This window comes from Doryrhamphus excisus, linkage group LG11 (genome assembly GCF_037039965.1).
Source record: "Doryrhamphus excisus strain RoL-2023G ecotype Guam linkage group LG11, RoL_Dexc_Guam_v1.1, whole genome shotgun sequence".
NCBI lineage: Eukaryota > Metazoa > Chordata > Actinopteri > Syngnathiformes > Syngnathidae > Doryrhamphus > Doryrhamphus excisus.
This window is the reverse complement of record NC_136367.1, coordinates 664,244-681,958: the sequence shown is the minus strand read 5'-3', so window position 1 is coordinate 681,958 and position 17,715 is coordinate 664,244. Positions and strand designations below refer to the sequence as shown.

General features: G+C 45.9%; 1 protein-coding gene across 4 annotated transcripts in view; it reads left to right on the top strand.

Annotated features, from left to right (window-relative positions):
- tbc1d32 (TBC1 domain family, member 32) overlaps positions 1 to 15,043 on the top strand; it is a 53,864-nt gene extending 38,821 nt beyond the window's left edge. For all 4 annotated transcript variants that reach the window (XR_013629402.1, XR_013629401.1, XR_013629400.1 and 1 more), the window contains 2 exons: positions 11,994 to 12,103; positions 14,953 to 15,043. The gene's annotated coding sequence lies outside the window, so the exon portion shown is untranslated. The remainder of the gene's footprint in view (positions 1 to 11,993; positions 12,104 to 14,952) is intronic.
- The last annotated feature ends 2,672 nt before the right edge of the window (positions 15,044 to 17,715 follow it).

Below are 17,715 nucleotides of genomic sequence, written 5' to 3'. Positions count from 1 at the left end.
CTCATTACTTTACGCTTCCCTTATTTGGATGGCCACTTTTATAAAGTCTCATAGATCATTCATAATGCACCTCCCCTCATTGGAGGAGGAACTAGCCACTTTTATGTTGGCTTGTGTTGCGCAATAGACGACTGAGGCAGGTGCCGCCACTCGGTAAACTCGGTAAAGCACCGACACGAAAAAGAACAATACAAAAATGATGCACGTGTAATTCCCGTATCCGCTACCTTGGAGATACCGTATCTGGATGCAAATCAACCTGTAGGACCATGACACCGGGAGGAGGCACCATGACACCAGGAGGAGGCTTTCCATTTCCATGCATGTGTTTCCATCTTAAGATTTCCTAGTATGGAAGGTGAAGTGTTTTCCACTCCTAGCATGCTCTGATGTCGCCCATCGCCCCAGCTGGCTCTGAATCGGGGCTGCATTGGATCTTACCAGCTGTTGTTCCTAATGAAGTGGCCTGCTCAACAATCCATTGATTGTCTTCATGGTTTGTGACGCGCCGCTGGGTTGTACCAACTTCATGCTGGATGTGGTATTGAAAGCCTCCAAACGTGAAGCCCCCCCCCCCCCTCCTAGCGGAATAGATTGCCGGCCAACTATTGATTTTGGCCCGTGCTGCTCAAGTAGACCTCGTTACAGACGCTCATTAAATCCTCTTGTCACTGCAGAGGCTCCTACAAAGAGCATTAAGCTGCACCGACACCGAGCCCAATGAGCAGAATCTCAAGCGGCGACTACGGAATGTTTGAATGGAATCTTCCAGCTGCTTCCCAGCGGCGCCCCCTTGTTGTGGAAGAAGACCGGTGAGAAGAAAGTGTGAGAAAATGACTGGAAAGCCGGCGGTGAGGAGGGAAAAGTGCATGGCAGATACGGAGAAAATCATCCATTATGGAGGCGGAGCATCCACAGTGGCTGCAAAGTCGCACTAAGGAGCCAAGGATGCTCCTCAGTCATCAGGATTTCTCACTCATCTTCAGCTTATTTTGCCTCCAGCCACACAGAACGTCACATGGGTTCAAAGGCCGGCTTCCAGCTAGGATGGGAACGCCAGGAGAGACGAGATGAGAGGAAGGGAAGATGAAGGAAGAACAGTAAAATGATCATGGCTTCCTGGTCCATTTAGGTCAGGCTTAAGAATGAACGTGTGACCAACCAGCTGGAAAACAAGTCCTGCTTTGTGGTGTTTGATGATCGGATACGATCTGGCACCGTGGCCACGCGAGAGACGGGTTTTTCAGCATAAAGTCAAACCTTTGGTTTTCCAACGCCCCGTTTTTGGTGCGCTGAATCCGTGGTGTTGATAGAAATGTCCTTGCTTTCCTATGCAGCCATCTTGGATCACACACCAACACGTTGTGTACACAATACCATAGTACCCTGTGGAGAACTCTACGTGAAGTATTACATCATGTAGACCTTCCTCTGAGGTTCTTTGTCATGTCGAAGGTTCTTTGTCATGTTTTACGTCTTCCTGTGTCGTCCGTACGGCTATCATGGGTCTATCAACATGCGGCCAACGCAGGTTCGGGTATTTAGTCCGTCCTAGGAAGTACGGATTGCGCTGAGTTTGCTTCATGCAACAGTCCAGCTTTACTGGTTTGTCCGCTGGCTTGGGGGTTGGGCGGCTGGCATCACCGCCACGTGCCCGATGACACCACTTCCTGTTCTGCCGCCAATAGCCAGCATTTAATGAGCTGCCAAGGTTGGCGCCGGCTGCTCCGGGCCCAGAGAACATCCTGATAAGATGATTGGTTTCAGCTAAGTAACATGTCACAGTAGTCTGGTCCTTGAGGACTCGGAACGGGGACCAGAATCGTGGGGGCTGCTTTCATCCACTTTGCTTTGTGCCCGCCATCATCTTCGTCACACGAGTTGGAAACTCTCAAATGTCAGACTTCCTCTTGCAAAAAAATGAAGTTGAAGTTTGACTGAAGCTGTGTTCAAAGTGCGTCAGTACGGCGCCGTCTTTGTTCCGCCTTCCAGAGCCGCCTTTTCATTCTCTGTGGTCCTGACACATCTTTGTCCCCGCTAGCGGGACAGCCCAGCAGCCTGTGGCTAATTAGCACCGATAAGACAAAGAAAGAGAAAAAAGATAACGACGTACCGCGCTTCGTGGCGGACGACAAAAGCTTGTGGCGGTCAGCAGAAAAGAGAAGACTAAATAAAAAATGGAGGAAGAAGAAAGCCCGTTGGATCAAAGGAGGACCACTCCTGTGTTTTCCAAATGTTGAGGCGCAGGAAGACAAAAGAGAGCATTTTCTCGTATTATTTTTCCTTCCCAAAGTCAAAGAAGGAACACACCAGGAAGCAGGAGGTGCAGACACCAGCTTCTTGGTAGTCCGTAACAGAAGCCGCTCCCATTGGTCATCCGGGTCAGCACCTCACCAGGGTGTCCTCCCTGGACATGTCGGACATTTCTTTCACATCTTCTTTCTTCCTCTCACCTCTGCTCTCGTTCCGACACCTCCCACCTTCATCTCCTTCCACTCATCAGCTGGAGTGGCAAAAAAGGAGAACACGGCCTTCAACGCTTCTCGCCTCCTCTCACGGGACTGGATGGGACTCGGACCCTGAAGGCTAACTGCGACCCGCACGTGCTCATTAGTATGATGCTGAGTATGCCAATCATTCCTTCATGCTGCTGAGTATTGTCACACAGTTCTACAAGGTTGTTCCTTGGCTCCATGGGTGGAAAGGAACCAAGACCGGGACCTCCCGAAGCCTGGACTGCTGGCTCGTTAAGTAATAGTAACATTTATTTTCCCGTGTATGGGTTTATTTGTCCTAATAAAAACATAACTAGGGTGTCTAAACCTCAAAGGACCCCAAACAGGAATATGAAAGGATGCGAGGGCCCACTTTGATATCCTAAAAAGACCTGCAGTACTCACAGTACGCATATTTAAACATATTTAAAGTTATTATTAGCATCATCTGCTGGTTAAACATTAGGGCTTTTACCTTTTATGTTTATATGGCAGGGGTGTCCAAAGTGCAGCGTAGGGGCCATTTGCGGCTGATTGGACGCAAAATATATAATTGACCTAAAAACATCCCCATCCCCCCCAAAAAATAGCATAACAAAAATATTACATAAAGGAACATCTCAGTTGTGGCTCATCATCATCGTCATGCATCGTTATGCACCACGAGTCGGACGTGTCAGTGGGGTTACAAATGTGGTGGGAATTTGTGAAGCTGCCAACGTCTGGCCCAGCAAACCTTGATGTTGTCACGCTAAGTGTCTTCGCCGAGGTAGCGATTGCCGCCTGACACGCTGCCTGCGTCCGATGAAGGCAACGCCTTGAATATTTGAACGCTCCAGGAAGGAAACATCTGTTTGGTTTCCCGTCACGCCGCCTGGAGAGCGTCTTTAGTCCCTCACGCTGCAAGACAAGAAGAGAGGTTTGTTTTTGTCATTTCCCAGCGTGATGAAGGGAAAACCCGTAAGGAGTCTCACGTGCGCTCTCACAAGTCGTCCGTCCACGCCTTGTTGTTTGGCTGCTGTCTGACAAGGCTGGGATGAAACGCGGTCCATAAAAACGTTAGCATGTCTCCTGTCCATGTGTTGCGTCCTTCCATCGTTCATCTGGCCTGGCTGGGAAAACCTTTGGCCTCTCCGGTTTTACTCCAGACATGGAAAAGTGGAAGCTGATGCTCTGCATGTATTTCTGTTAGGTTGCATTCCAACGTAAGCTTTGAGGGTAGAGAAGATTGGAAAGGAGGATGTGTTGTTGGCGGCCATCTCCTCCGACGCAAGTGAAAAAACCCATGAATTCCATTAGGATTTAGCAAATGTTCTCAGTCAGGGAACAGTGACCGGGACATCTGCCCAGTGTGTGTGTGTGTGTGTGTGTGTGTGTGTGTGTGTGTGTGTATGTGTGTGTGTGTGTGTGTGTGCAGCTGTTTAATCACTGGACGACTTTTAATTAAAAGGCTGCCAAATGACTTGAAAGCAAAGAGTGGGAATTGTAAAGACGCGTTACTCAAGTGAAGCATTCGGGACAACAAAAGGGAATACTGACATCTGAATTTGTCAACGGTTTTATTGCTGTTTCACGCTTCTTGGCTGCATGGAATCCTTGGGGCTCTTGCTAGCTACAGTTACATTAGTTACACTGGTTATGTTGGTTACATTGGTTACATTAGTTTTAGTAGTTACATTGGTTACATTAGTTATAGTAGTGACATTGGTTACATTAGTTTTAGTAGTTACATTGGTTACATTAGTTATAGTAGTTACATTGGTTACATTAGTTATAGTAGTTACATTGGTTACATTAGTTATAGTAGTGACATTGGTTACATTAGTTATAGTAGTTACATTGGTTACATTAGTTATAGTAGTTACATTGGTTACATTAGTTATAGTAGTGACATTGGTTACATTAGTTTTAGTAGTTACATTGGTTACATTAGTTATAGTAGTTACATTGGTTACATTAGTTTTAGTAGTTACATTGGTTACATTAGTTATAGTAGTTACATTGATTACATTAGTCATAGTAGTTACATTGGTTACATTAGTTATAGTAGTCACATTAGTTACATTGGTGACATGGGTTCCATTTGTTGCATCAGTTACATTAGTTCGCCCATTGCCTTGTCGTTGGATGGAAGGTGGCTCATTGGCTAAGAAATAAAAATAAAAATATTTTTTCACATTTGGACATGAAAGTACACTAGGACAATCCCAGAGTAGCCACTGGAAGTAGAGTGTAATTATTGTGGAATTTAGCAGGACATGCCACTTGGAGATGTCACACACTGTACCTGCAATCAGGTACATGAGCTGTGGTCACCATGACGATGACAGATATGATGCTATCAATATCTGTCTTATGCCGACACTTGACGCCCAGGACCTTCCTTCAAATGCATTTCCATTTGTCCTGCTTCACATGCGCCACGCACATAAAATCAAAGATTATCACACACACGCACACATGCACACGCACACACACACACAGAGGCTCACCCTTCTCCTGCAGCAGACACAGTAAATAATAGCCACCAAAGCCATCAATTTATGCATAAGGAGGATGTCGTGCATGAAAAAAGGTGCACACACACACACACACACACACACTCCAGTCTGCAGTGTGGCTCTTGTGCACCAAAATATGTCTGCACTGTAAGTATTGCATGTTATCACACATCTTGTAGGAGATTAAATTCTGTAATAAAGGCCTCAAGGACCACTCTGTTCAGTAACCCCCCCCCCCCCCTTTACGTGTTTCTTCATCTCCGATTGTGAGGAGGCATACGACTTACGCCGCAGTAGAAGGTAGACAGAATTCCCTCATGCCGAGGCCTTTTCTCTCTTTAGGACACGGAAACGGGAAAGCCGTGTGGGCTCATGTTTCACATAAGGATTACCCCAAAAGTGTAGTTTTTATTTAGGACTACAGACACACAAGCTGGGCGTACTTGTACGTAGAAGTACGTTGAAGCTGTCTAAATTCCAGCATCAAGGCTAACAAAACACGAGTGTGACATCTCTCAGACATTTGAAATCGTGAAAATGACCAAAAAAGGCATTTTTGGTAAAAGCATCGTGTGGCATGAGGTTGCCATGGTGACAGCAAAACGTAAACATCATCGGCACCTCTCGCCAGTCCTACAGTGAAGGTCGTGGGACCAACGTCGTCTGGTCAGATGCCGCGCTTCCTGTACATCATCGCCATGGCAACGTCTTTGCTGTCATTTCCTAACTTCCGGCTGGAGCAGCTTCACGCAGGTGGACACCTCAGCTGATGAGCTGCTAGATGACGCTAATGAGGGACGCGTCCTTCACGCGTGATTGGCTGTGAGGAGGAAGACTGAGCGACACGATGGATGCGGAGCTGCGCTTTAACTTTGACGTGTTGCCTTACGAACCCCCCCCCCCAGGCCCCCCAGCAGCAGCAGCAGCAGCAGCCGTGGAAGATAAAGTGCAGCGACGCTGCCATCAATTTGTGGATGAAAAAGCGCGAGCACCCGTGTGCCTCATCATCGCTTATTAACATTTCTATTGGAAGATGAGCTTCCATCAGCAAGCAGCTGCTAAATTAGCCTCTGCTAGCATACAGCACATAGCATACAGCATAGCACTTGGTTGGCTGCTCATTGAATGCATCATCTCCACCAAAGTCAGCGACACACTGGTCCGACACGGCGTGTGCGTGGCGGTAAAAGCTAGCTAAAGAGTGGCATTAGCAGGATGTGAGGCAACAAAGGCTCGGGGTCGTGACGCAGTCCTTTAAATGGGAGACATTTTATTCTTCCTTTTTTTATCAGCGGCACCGAGCATGTGGGACGGGGCTTTCAAATCATTTGCAGCCTATCGAGGCCTCATTCGTGAACATTAATGACTTGCCCCCCCCCCCCCCCCCCCACGAGCGTGGATAAAGCACAGCCACCCCGATGTACCTGTCAATCATCCTTCAGCACTCAAATTATATTGGCCAGGGTCAGTGTCCCTGATGGATGGATGGATGGGTAGATGGATGGATGGATGAATGGAAGGATTGATGGAGGGAGGGATGAATGGTAGGATGGATGGATGCATGGTAGGATGGATGGATGGATGCATGGATGGAAGGATGGATGGATGGATGGAAGGATGGATGGATGGATGGATGGAAGGATGGATGGATGGAAGGATGGATGGATGCATGGAAGGATGGATGGATGGATGGAAGGATGGATGGATGGATGGAAGGATGGAAGGATGGATGGAAGGATGAAAGGATGGATGGATGGAAGGATGGATGGATGCATGGAAGGATGGATGGATGGATGGATGAAAGGATGGATGGATGGAAGGATGGATGGATGCATGGAAGGATGGATGGATGGATGGATGGATGAAAGGATGGATGGATGGAAGGATGGATGGATGGATGGAAGGATGGATGGTTTTGCTCGATGAAACCTTTAGAAAATATAATTGTTGATCCCAATGATATTTTGTGAGATGACTTCCTTGAAGATAATAACTCAATAATTTGAGTGATGGACAGTTTGCTTTAGCAGCATCTACTTTTGTGGATTGTGTTTTCATACAACTTTTTCCAAAGGACGGCCAATCAGAAGTCCTCTCTCTCCAGACGTGTGAGCCAACTACAGTTGTTAGAACAGGATTTGGCCAAAGTCCAAGATCATTGTTCAGTGTTTGTGCGTGTTAGCATGTGTGTGTATTAGCATGTTTGACTCCCCAGGAGAGAGGAGGTCAGCTGGGATGAAAAGGCATTTAGCAGACTGTCTCCTAAGTTGACGCCTAATAAGTTCACCCCCCCCCCATGCACACAGTGCCAACCTTTGTCAGCTTCCTGTTGTGTAAAAGCGGGCGTTTGACCTTTATCAGACGGGGGCTCTAACACGCTCATAGTCCGTAAAAGCCATCGCTCTAATCAGAGGCAGCGAGGAACTTTAATCGTACGAACCGATGACGGCTCCGATGTTTGTGTAGCACGCTCATGAAGACAAAAACATAGCGATGTTAGCATAGCGAGGCTACGTAGCAGGACGATGACTCTCTCCAACTCACTAGCCGACATTCTTCAGGTTTGCGACCTGTTGCTAGGCAGAGTTCATGAGGCACATTAAAAAAACACCTGGCTTAGTCTCTAATTGAATCCCTGCTCTGTATTGCATATTAAAAAAGCTCACCAGAGAGACCAAAACAACATCATCCTGCACCCGCCACTCGTCCTAACGTACTAAAAATAGAGTCTGTGCTAAGTGGAGGACCCACTTGGTGAAAAAGATCATTTGAGGGCATCTGAAATGTGAAAGGGGGGCTTAGTCGGCTCAGTGGCGCCATGTCACACTCAATTTGGGCTCGGGAGAGGACAAAGCCTTGGAATGGATCCCTGAGTCCCACAGGTTTCTTTCTCAAAGGGGGTGGGGCTGGAGGGGAGTCGTCCTCCGTTATTGACGTGCTTATGAGCACGCTTTCAACATGGCTGCCTTTCGTCTCTCCGTGTTCTGGCGCTGTCACCTGGCAGCATCTCCATGGCGACTCATGTGTCCTCGTCATGATAGCATCAGGAACCAATTGGGTCGTAATTGGCGTCTAATGATCTTGCTGCTGATGCAGCCGGGCGCCGTCCCCCCCCAGATGCCGCCGTGTCCTGGGGGCTCGTCCTGGACTTCTGGCACCGAATTAGGATCGCTTCTGGCCTTCATCATCCTAGCGATTTTCCTGCACCGTCACTCCAGACACGTCCTAATTGATTATCACATAACTTTATGACAATATGACCCGTCCCCAGGCGTCCCCAAGCGTCCCCAGGCGTCCCCAGGCGTCCTCAAATGTGCAATTACTCTTCAACACACAGACACATCCAGAAATATAATAATAATAATAATAAATAAAACTAACTCAAAGGAAATCCTCAGTGGATGTTGTGTCAGTACACCATCTAGCAATATCAGGATAACGCCTCGGAAAATATGTCTGGAATATCCAGGGAATATCTCAGAAAGCACCTGTATGACATTTAAATAACGGCTGTAGAACATCTAGAAGAATCAGGTTAGTCTACCGCATGGGGGAGAAATATCTGAGAAACATCTGAGGAACATCGGTATCAGATCCAGAACATGAGAACATCTGGAGGAGATGCATCAGCATGCAGACATGGGCTGACAGGAAGCAGATGTTTGTGTGTTGTGTTGTATGTTTGCTTGTTTGTTGTGCGTTGTGGGGCCAGCAGATGTGTGTGTGTGTGTGTGTGTGTGTGTGTGTGTGTGTGTGACTCTCCAAGGTCCTGAAACCCATAAAGAATTCATCAGCATCAAACTGGAGCTTCCCTCACGCATGCTGTGTGATCTTGAAGCGAGAGGAACCACTGGAGGCCATCGATTGGAAGTCCTGCAGGGCTAACATCTTTTACTTCCCAATCACGACTTATTTTGGGAATTTTATATTTTGGTTTTTCAAAAACACAAACAAAAAAACCAATAGAATTGTGTTGGATCAACAGTGATGCTGGTTTGTGTATTTGGGGGGGCGGGGGGGTTGTAACCCAACTAAACAGATCCATGTTAGCACGTCCACGGTTCCACGCCTCCAGGTGGATCCCCAGCATTGCCGATCCCAAATGGGAATCCATGGGAGAACAGAACGTTAGAAAGGAATACTTGAGATTGCTTGGTTGGCCCCTGAACAACAAACAGTCTTGCGGCTCCTCATCTTGCGTCTGATCAAAGATCAAGTTGAACTTTGTTAAATGAGGTTGTGTTTGGAGCGCGGCCCCCGTCGAGGCGCCGCCAGCCCGGCTTTTATCTCCCGAGCTGGCAAACGAGACGTCGACAAGAGAAGAAAGGCTGCTCGGCGCCATGAGCCAGTTTATTCTAGTAACGAGCTCTTGTCTTGCGGCGCCATGTTTGTGTTCTGGCGGCGGCGCTGGGAGCTCACACGCTGGGCGCTGCTAGCTTGCTCTCACTGGAGATGTTCTGATGCCTCGCACACACGAGCGCGGACGTGGACTCGCCGGGCCCACGAGGGTGGAGGGATTACATGTGGCCCCTGGCAGCATCAGCATCGTTGGACTGGATAGTACTTATGGGGGACGCCATGACAACGTCTACGCTAACGTGTGACTACCATGTCCACACGTGTTGTATCAGCACATCTGCTCTTTAGCAAGCTAGCAAGTGATGATGTAAGACGCGTGTTTACATGGCGGTGACGTTACTCTTTGCCTCCACTGTGAGGGATGAGGAAGACGCAGGCGATACTTTGCTCTTATTGTCTGATTTATTCATAAGCGGCAGCAACATATTGGAAATAAAAAAGCAGCTATTGTGGCTCCGCGGAGGTTGCGTGTTAAATTTAGCCCAGGAGGAGCAGCGGCAGCGCAAAGCGAGATCAAATGCGAGCAGGAGGAGAGCACGGTGCCTCGCTGGGACTCGAACAGGCGAACATGAATGATGCAACACTGCAGCATTCTTTCTTTCTTTCTTCTTCTTCTTCTTCTTGTTGGAGCCGTGCCGCACGTGCTCGCGTACGTGTCAGTCAAACGCCGTCTTTGTTTGCCTTCGTTATGTACATTCACACCTATGTCGCTTTTCATGTAATCCTAATCTCAACCTATACCTATAATCTATAATATACCTTCTATGTCTGCTTTCCTTGTAATCCTAATCTCAACCTATACCTATAATCTATAATATACCTTCTATGTCTGCTTTTCATGTAATCCTAATCTCAACCTATACCTATAATCTATAATATACCTTCTATGTCTGCTTTCCTTGTAATCCTAATCTCAACCTATACCTATAATCTATAATATACCTTCTATGTCTGCTTTTCATGTAATCCTAATCTCAACCTATACCTATAATCTATAATATACCTTCTATGTCTGCTTTCTATGTAATCCTAATCTCAACCTATACCTATAATCTATAATATACCTTCTATGTCTGCTTTCCTTGTAATCCTAATCTCAACCTATACCTATAATCTATAATATACCTTCTATGTCTGCTTTTCATGTAATCCTAATCTCAACCTATACCTATAATCTATAATATACCTTCTATGTCTGCTTTCCATGTAATCCTAATCTCAACCTATACCTATAATCTATAATATACCTTCTATGTCTGTTTTCCATGTAATCCTAATCTCAACCTATACCTATAATCTATAATATACCTTCTATGTCTGCTTTTCATGTAATCCTAATCTCAACCTATACCTATAATCTATAATATACCTTCTATGTCGCTTTTCATGTAATCCTAATCTCAACCTATACCTATAATCTATAATATACCTTCTATGTCTGCTTTTCATGTAATCCTAATCTCAACCTATACATATAATCTATAATATACCTTCTATGTCTGCTTTCCTTGTAATCCTAATCTCAACCTATACCTATAATCTATAGTACATTTATGTCTGTTTTCTATGTAATCCTAATATCAAGATATACCTATAATGTATAATACAGCTATGTCTGTTTTCTATGTAATCCTAATCTCAACCTATACCTATAATGTATAGTACACCTATGTCTGTTTTCTATGTAATCCTAATCTCAACCTATACCTATAATGTATAGTACAGTTGTGTCTGTTTTCTATGTAACCCTAAACCCAAGATTAATCTCAACCTATAGCTATAATCTTTATAGTTTTATAATCTTTACTCATGTAAAGTAGCCCCGCCTCCCAGTTCGTTGTCGTAGCGATGCGAGGCTGCCAGCGGCCGTAAAGATGACTGATGCTTTTTACGATGGGCAGCGCCACTTCCTTTAAGTGTGAATGAGATGGATGGGCGACCTTCGTTGACCTCTGCGGCGCTGGAGGCTGCTGCTCCACGTTGACCATTAGAGGGAGTCCACTTCCTCTTTGGGACCCTTCCAGCCGGGCCCCGCTGGAGGACTGCTGGTTGAGACGCCCCAGGTGGAGACTCCTCGGAAAGACTCCGGGTCCTGGTGTAGTACCTGGCGGTTGGACTTGGCATCGGGTTTACATTATTTACCATGGCAAAAGTTGCTTCCATTTTTGGACATTTCGGTTTTCATTTGACCTTTTGGAACTTATTAATAATGAAAAGTCGGCCATCTTGGATGGGCTACATTACAGTACATCCTATGGAATACAGGCAGTAACAAGCTTCCTGTTTGTTTGTCTCGGGTTCCCCGTGACGGTTGCGTCGTGGCGCCGACAGACGGTCCCCTCCTGGCTTGTTTGCGCCCCCGCACACTCGCCGGCGTCCTCATGAATGAAACATGAGACATGTTGCATTAATGCTGCCGGACGCACACACACATACAAACATGGCCTCCATTGATGTGTGCTTAGCCTGACATTTGCTAACCGGGCGCCCCTCGTCTCGCCACCGTCGCCCTGAATTGTTGCTTTCATCTTTGTTGTGCGTGTGCGCGTCTGCGTGTGCGCGACCCGCGCCGCTCCTTACATCGATACGAGCTGAGCTAATAAAACCTTTTATGTGTTTGTACTCCTTCTGGTACCAGGACCTAAACAACCCCGCTGCATCCCGGTACCCCCTCTGATGAGACCCGTCGTCATGGCGACGCTGCTGCAGCATCACCTCATCTGGGACGCTAAACAATAACCCGCACAGGTAAAGTGACATCAAAGCCATGACTCCAATATACGAGCTCCCCATGGGACGAGATCAGGGACCGCCGTGTAGTTTAGCCGTGGCGCGTTTGTAATCTACACCGCCCGCTGACGCCTATCGGGACGGCTGCTGTGACGCGTCGTCATCCTTCACGCCCCCGGGAGCGTTGTTGCACGCCAAGCGCGTCTTGGGTGTGTTTGTCTCCTCCTGACAGGGCACATTCATCATGGCCGACATGTTGGCTCCTCGCCCCCAGCAGAGCCGCCGCCGCCGCCGCCGCAGCGACGGCTTCCTCCCGTCTCCTTGGCGTAGACACGCTTCTTCCTCTTCTTGTCTGATGAAGGAGCTTAGCGCAGGGCTGGCCAAAGTACGGCCCCCGGGCCATTTGCAAGCCGTTTCCTTATTGGCACATTTTGAAAATACACTTCAATAAAACTAAAAAACAGCAAAAATATGCCATAATTTTACAGCAATAATGTCCAAACATTAAGAGAAAAAATATTTATTGTAATAAATAATATTTATTGTAATATTTAAAAAGTCTAATTTATGATAATAATGCTGTCAAAGTATGAGGGAAGTCATTTTAGTGAAAATGAAAGAAGAAAAACATTGTTTGTAAAAGTCAGAATATGAGAAACTCAAGAAAAGAACATTGGAATTGTTGGGGAAAAGCTAATATTACTAATATGATCAAATATTACTAACGTTATAGGAACAAACACCCATATGACATCATTTTTTTAAACACATATATGACTTCTTAGCATATCTACATATGTTGCTTTACAAAATGTAATTTTTATTTATATTATTTTAATTTATTGTTTATTATATTTATTTTATAAATTTTTTTTATTGAAAATATTATTTTTATTTTTCATGCAGGATGAGTAGAATTAGCAGGATACTCGATAGAAATTGCTGCCACCTTTCTTTGGCCCCGTGGCGGCTTATTTCGCAGCCGCACTTAATAAAAGAGAAAAGTGAAGTTTGAGTGAAAACATATTTTGACATATTTTATATATCTATATATATATTTATATAAAGAAAGGCAGTTTTATACTAAAAAGCTTTCATTGTTTTATTTCTGTTAAAGAAACTCATGTATTTATGTCATTGAAGAGTTTTTATGGGCTCGATGACACCGTGGGAAGCCTTAGTTTGCTTTTTTATGTGCAAGAGGATGTTTTATACATACAGGAAGTCATTTGCAGCAAGGGCTTCCCTGTGTGTTTATGTGTGTGTTTGTGTGTGTGTATTTCCTGAGCGATGCGGGTCTTCTCATTAGTCATGTTTTCTTCCAGCCATTCCCAGCCATCCATTCTTTCTCATCTTTTACACGTCTGCCGCATCATCAATCTGCATGTTTTCCCAGCGGGTCAGCTTGACAAGGGCGTACAAAGTGTGTGTTTGTGTGTGTTTGTGTGTGTTTGTGTGTGTTTGTGTGTGTGTGTACATGCACAAGACAGAGAGACATATGGAAAAAGGATGCAGATCCCAGGACTCTGGGCTGCCATGATTGACGCTCTAAAGTGGAGACGGAAGGTTCCATCAGTCCACTGAAGACAGTTTAGTTTGTCTTGCGTCCAGCGGCATGAGGGGGCGGGGCTTGTTGTTTGGGAAGGAAAAGACATTAACAACATGGCGGACGCCCGCAAACAAACAGTCATGCATTCCAAAGTGTTGCAAATGTTTTCAGTGCAAAGCCATGTTTGTCGCCAAGAGCTTACCAATTTATTATTAGATGTAAATATTTAAATACTTCATATTTTTCACTTCCTTATCTCATTATTAGGATTTTTATAGCAACATTTCGGCATTTTAGCTCGCTTTTCAAAAATGTCATAATTATGACTTTCATAATTTTCACTTTTTGTCTCATAATTTGGACTTTTTATGTCATCATTTGTGAAAATATTTTTATGGAAATATTTAAATCAAATAAAATGGTTAAAAAATAACATATTTATTATAATATTTCAATACGTTTGCAGCATAAATCCCCATTGTTGTGGTTTGTGTGTATTATTAGCTCATGGCACCCGGTCTCTCAGGGCCCCCCTTGAAAGCGGGGCCCCAGGCAAATGGCGGTGTGCCCGTCAGCAGACCCCGCCTCTGACAGCATGGGGGTATTGTTTACCTTCCGGTGCATGATGGCGTCCATACTAAAGCTGTTACTCCAGAAGACGCCCCTGCTAAGGCGGCGCGTCTGATCTTGTTTTCTTTGTGTTTGTTTAGCCGCTACAGGCTTGTCGTCACGTCTGCTTCCTGCTTAGACGCGTGTTCTCCGGGTAAAGCCAATGCTTATTTGTTCAAAGCGACAACAAATCAACTCTCGTAGCCGGAGGCCGCCATTGGCAACCAACGTGGCGCCACGCTGTGATGACCATCATCTGTCCACGCGCTTCCCGAAATCATTTAGTCTTCCACTGCAGGATTCCCTCCCTGTGCGTCTTGCATCATCACATGCTTTCCCTTTGTTAGGATGGAAAATGTCCGCTGGGGGCAGGACTGTGTCCAGTCAATCATATGGTCGCCACGTGATTGACATGCACTAACGCCACATCGTTTACTGTGGCCAATAAAAACATGACTTTTAGTCCAGGGGGAGGAGTTTGTCTTTTAGAGGTTGGACTAAATATGTTTTTGACGTCTTTTCATTGTTCTTTGCATGGTGTCATATGCCTACTACATTCTACAGCAGGGTGCCCAAGGTCTGGCCCTGGGGACAGGTGTGACCCTCGGCTGTTTTTTTACTTTTACAAACATCGTTAAACAGACAAAAGCAAAAATCGTTCCAACTATCCATCCATTCATCCATCTTCTATGCCGCTTATCCTCACCAGGGTCACAGGTATGCTGGAGCCTACCCCAGCTGACTTCAGACGAGAGGCGGGGTCCAACCTGGACTGGTCGTCGGTCCAATTATACTTTCTCCATCTTCCACTCCTTCTCCTGATGGTGGGTGTTATTGTTTACGTTGCTTTGTTCTTTGCTAGCAAGAACCATACACATATACGTACATATGTATACAAAAATATACTTATACACATATACATATATATATATATATATATATAAATATACTTGTATACATATACTGTACATTGTTCCCTGGCTCCATCGCAGTTGTACTTCCCGCGTGCTCCCAAGTAGCAGTTGGCATGGTTGGTTTCCTGGTCTCATGCCAAGCGTGGAGCCCAGCTGACGCTCCAGCAGGTCGCGGCGCTGCCCGATGACCTGATTGGCGCGTCCGGGAACACGAGGCCACTTTCATCTCCTCCTAATGGCGTCTTTACTTTAACGACATTTTCCTGGCAATGGCGAGCCCTCTCTTTCCTTCAGCGACGTCCTTGTATGCTTTTAAACAAAGTGGAAACTTTCTGGGCTGTGACCACAGTAGTTGTTCTTCTCAGGGGGGTGACAGAAATCCCACTCTCATTGAACGCCTCACGGATAAAAGCATACCTTTGGATGTCTCAACCAATAACATTTTGTTTCTCAAAAGTCAAGTGGCAATGGTCCCTCATCCTCTGGTGCTCCATAGGGCCGGGGTGGATGCCTTGGGAAAACTTTGGTAGAGGTTGGAGCCATTCCAGGATACGCTGATAACCGTATGCTCCGTAAACACGCATGTCGGTCATTACTTTACATACATTACTCCATCAAAAGCAACACCTCCCTTTATTGTATGCTTGAATGAGGAAACAGCAGCACCATCTGCTGGACAAATGCTTTTATGCAGGCAAACCTTGGTTTGCGGTGATTTGTTCTAAATAATCGGCCAAGTACCAGTCCAGGGTGTACCCCGCCTCTCGCCCGAAGACAGCTGGGATAGGCTCCAGCACGCCCGCGACCCTCGTGAGGATAAGCGGTAGAAAATTAATGAATGAATGAACACGCCATGTCATACAACTGTCAGAAATGGCATCACCTGATCACCTTTTGGACGTGATCCGATCACCGTCTGTTATTATTATTATTATTATTATTATTATTATTATTATTATTATTATTATTAAGGCCTTTTGGTGACGCTTCAGGCGTTCTCGAGCACACCGGAGCTCTTTTCCGACTCCAGGAGCGTGGTGGAGATAGCGTGGCGAGGATAGCGAGGCCACGAGGACACGTCAGAAAGTCTGAGACGCCTCAGACCAAAATGGAGAAAAGGCACAGGAATCCAAACAGGGCAAGAGGATTAGAAATGCATAAGCTCTCCCGGGAAAAATGATGAAAGTCGGGATAACGGAGGAATGCAATCTGCGTCACGGCTTTGTAATCCCCTCACTTTAGCTTTTTCAGTCTTTTCCATTGTAAAAAAATACATACATTAGATCCTTTATGGAACCCCAAGGAAATTCAAACTTCCAGTTCAGAAAATTGAAGAGATAGTCATCTCATCTATGGAAAAAATACTTTATGAGAGCACAATATTATGCTGAACACACTCCGCCTTTTCCAGGATGGACCGGAGTTTGTCCAGAGGTCCCCAGAGGATCCACCTCGGGGCCTCCTCACCAGCCATCCAGCCACGTCCTTCTTCTTCAACCCCAAGACAAGACGAAGAGGAAGACTGGCCACAGCAGACTGGTAGGACATCTGCAAGCACAAAAAAGATAATGCAGTTTTTTCATATGATGCCATGATGGACAAAAGAAGGATGAAAGTTGGTAGAACAACAAGTTCATTTGTCCTTCCTGCTCGCACGTTTTGAAGGTAATTGTCTGGCGTCGCCGTCGATTGTCCCAGGCCTTTGCCAGCTCCATCCTGTTATCCCGTCAACCTTAATTGGCCGGAACGCCAGCGTATTAATATCCCGCCTAACAAGATCCTGCCTAATAAAGAGCAGCTGCGTAAATAAAGCCGCCATCTCTGGCTGAATGGCGGCAGATTGAAAGAGCCTCGTCGTGGATGACGCGCAGGCTACCTGGAGCGCCGGCAGCTGCGCCCGCCTGCACGCGCGCCGCCCTTGGGGACGGTGTGCGTCTGGTGAATGAGCTTGATGGTGCTGAATGGGAGCTAAATGCGCCTCTTCAGCACCTGCCAGTCGGGCGCCGCCGCTTCCCTCAAAGCGCTTTTTAATGCTCCCATTTGGACCCACGCAGAGGAGCTTATTCAAGGAGCCTTTAAGCATGCGCACAATAACCACACCGCAGATTACATTTGCACTTGACACCGTCGACATTGAGCTGGCGGGCTAATCTGCCGGAATGTAGCGAGAGGGAAGCTTCCACTGCGGAGGAGGAAATGATTATTGGCGCCGTGGATAAGCGAGGGTTTGCGGAGGAAATGGGCGAGGAAATAAACCACCCTGCGTACCTGGGAGCTGTGATGTAATGTGCACGCCAGGCCACTAGTTGGCGAGCCTTCCGGCGTGTTGACAAGATAGATTCCCAAAAGGAATCCAAAGATTCCTGTGAAAGCAGACGGGTGCAAACCTTTTCTATTTAAAAAAATTATTTTTGAGGGACAAAACTGTGAAATTTCACGAGAATCATAAATTAATTTTCATTGTCAGAATTGAATTTCAGAACTGAATCCATTTTCAAGAAAGTTGAAATATTAAATACATTTTTATTTAAATATTTTAAATATTATAAATCAACAAA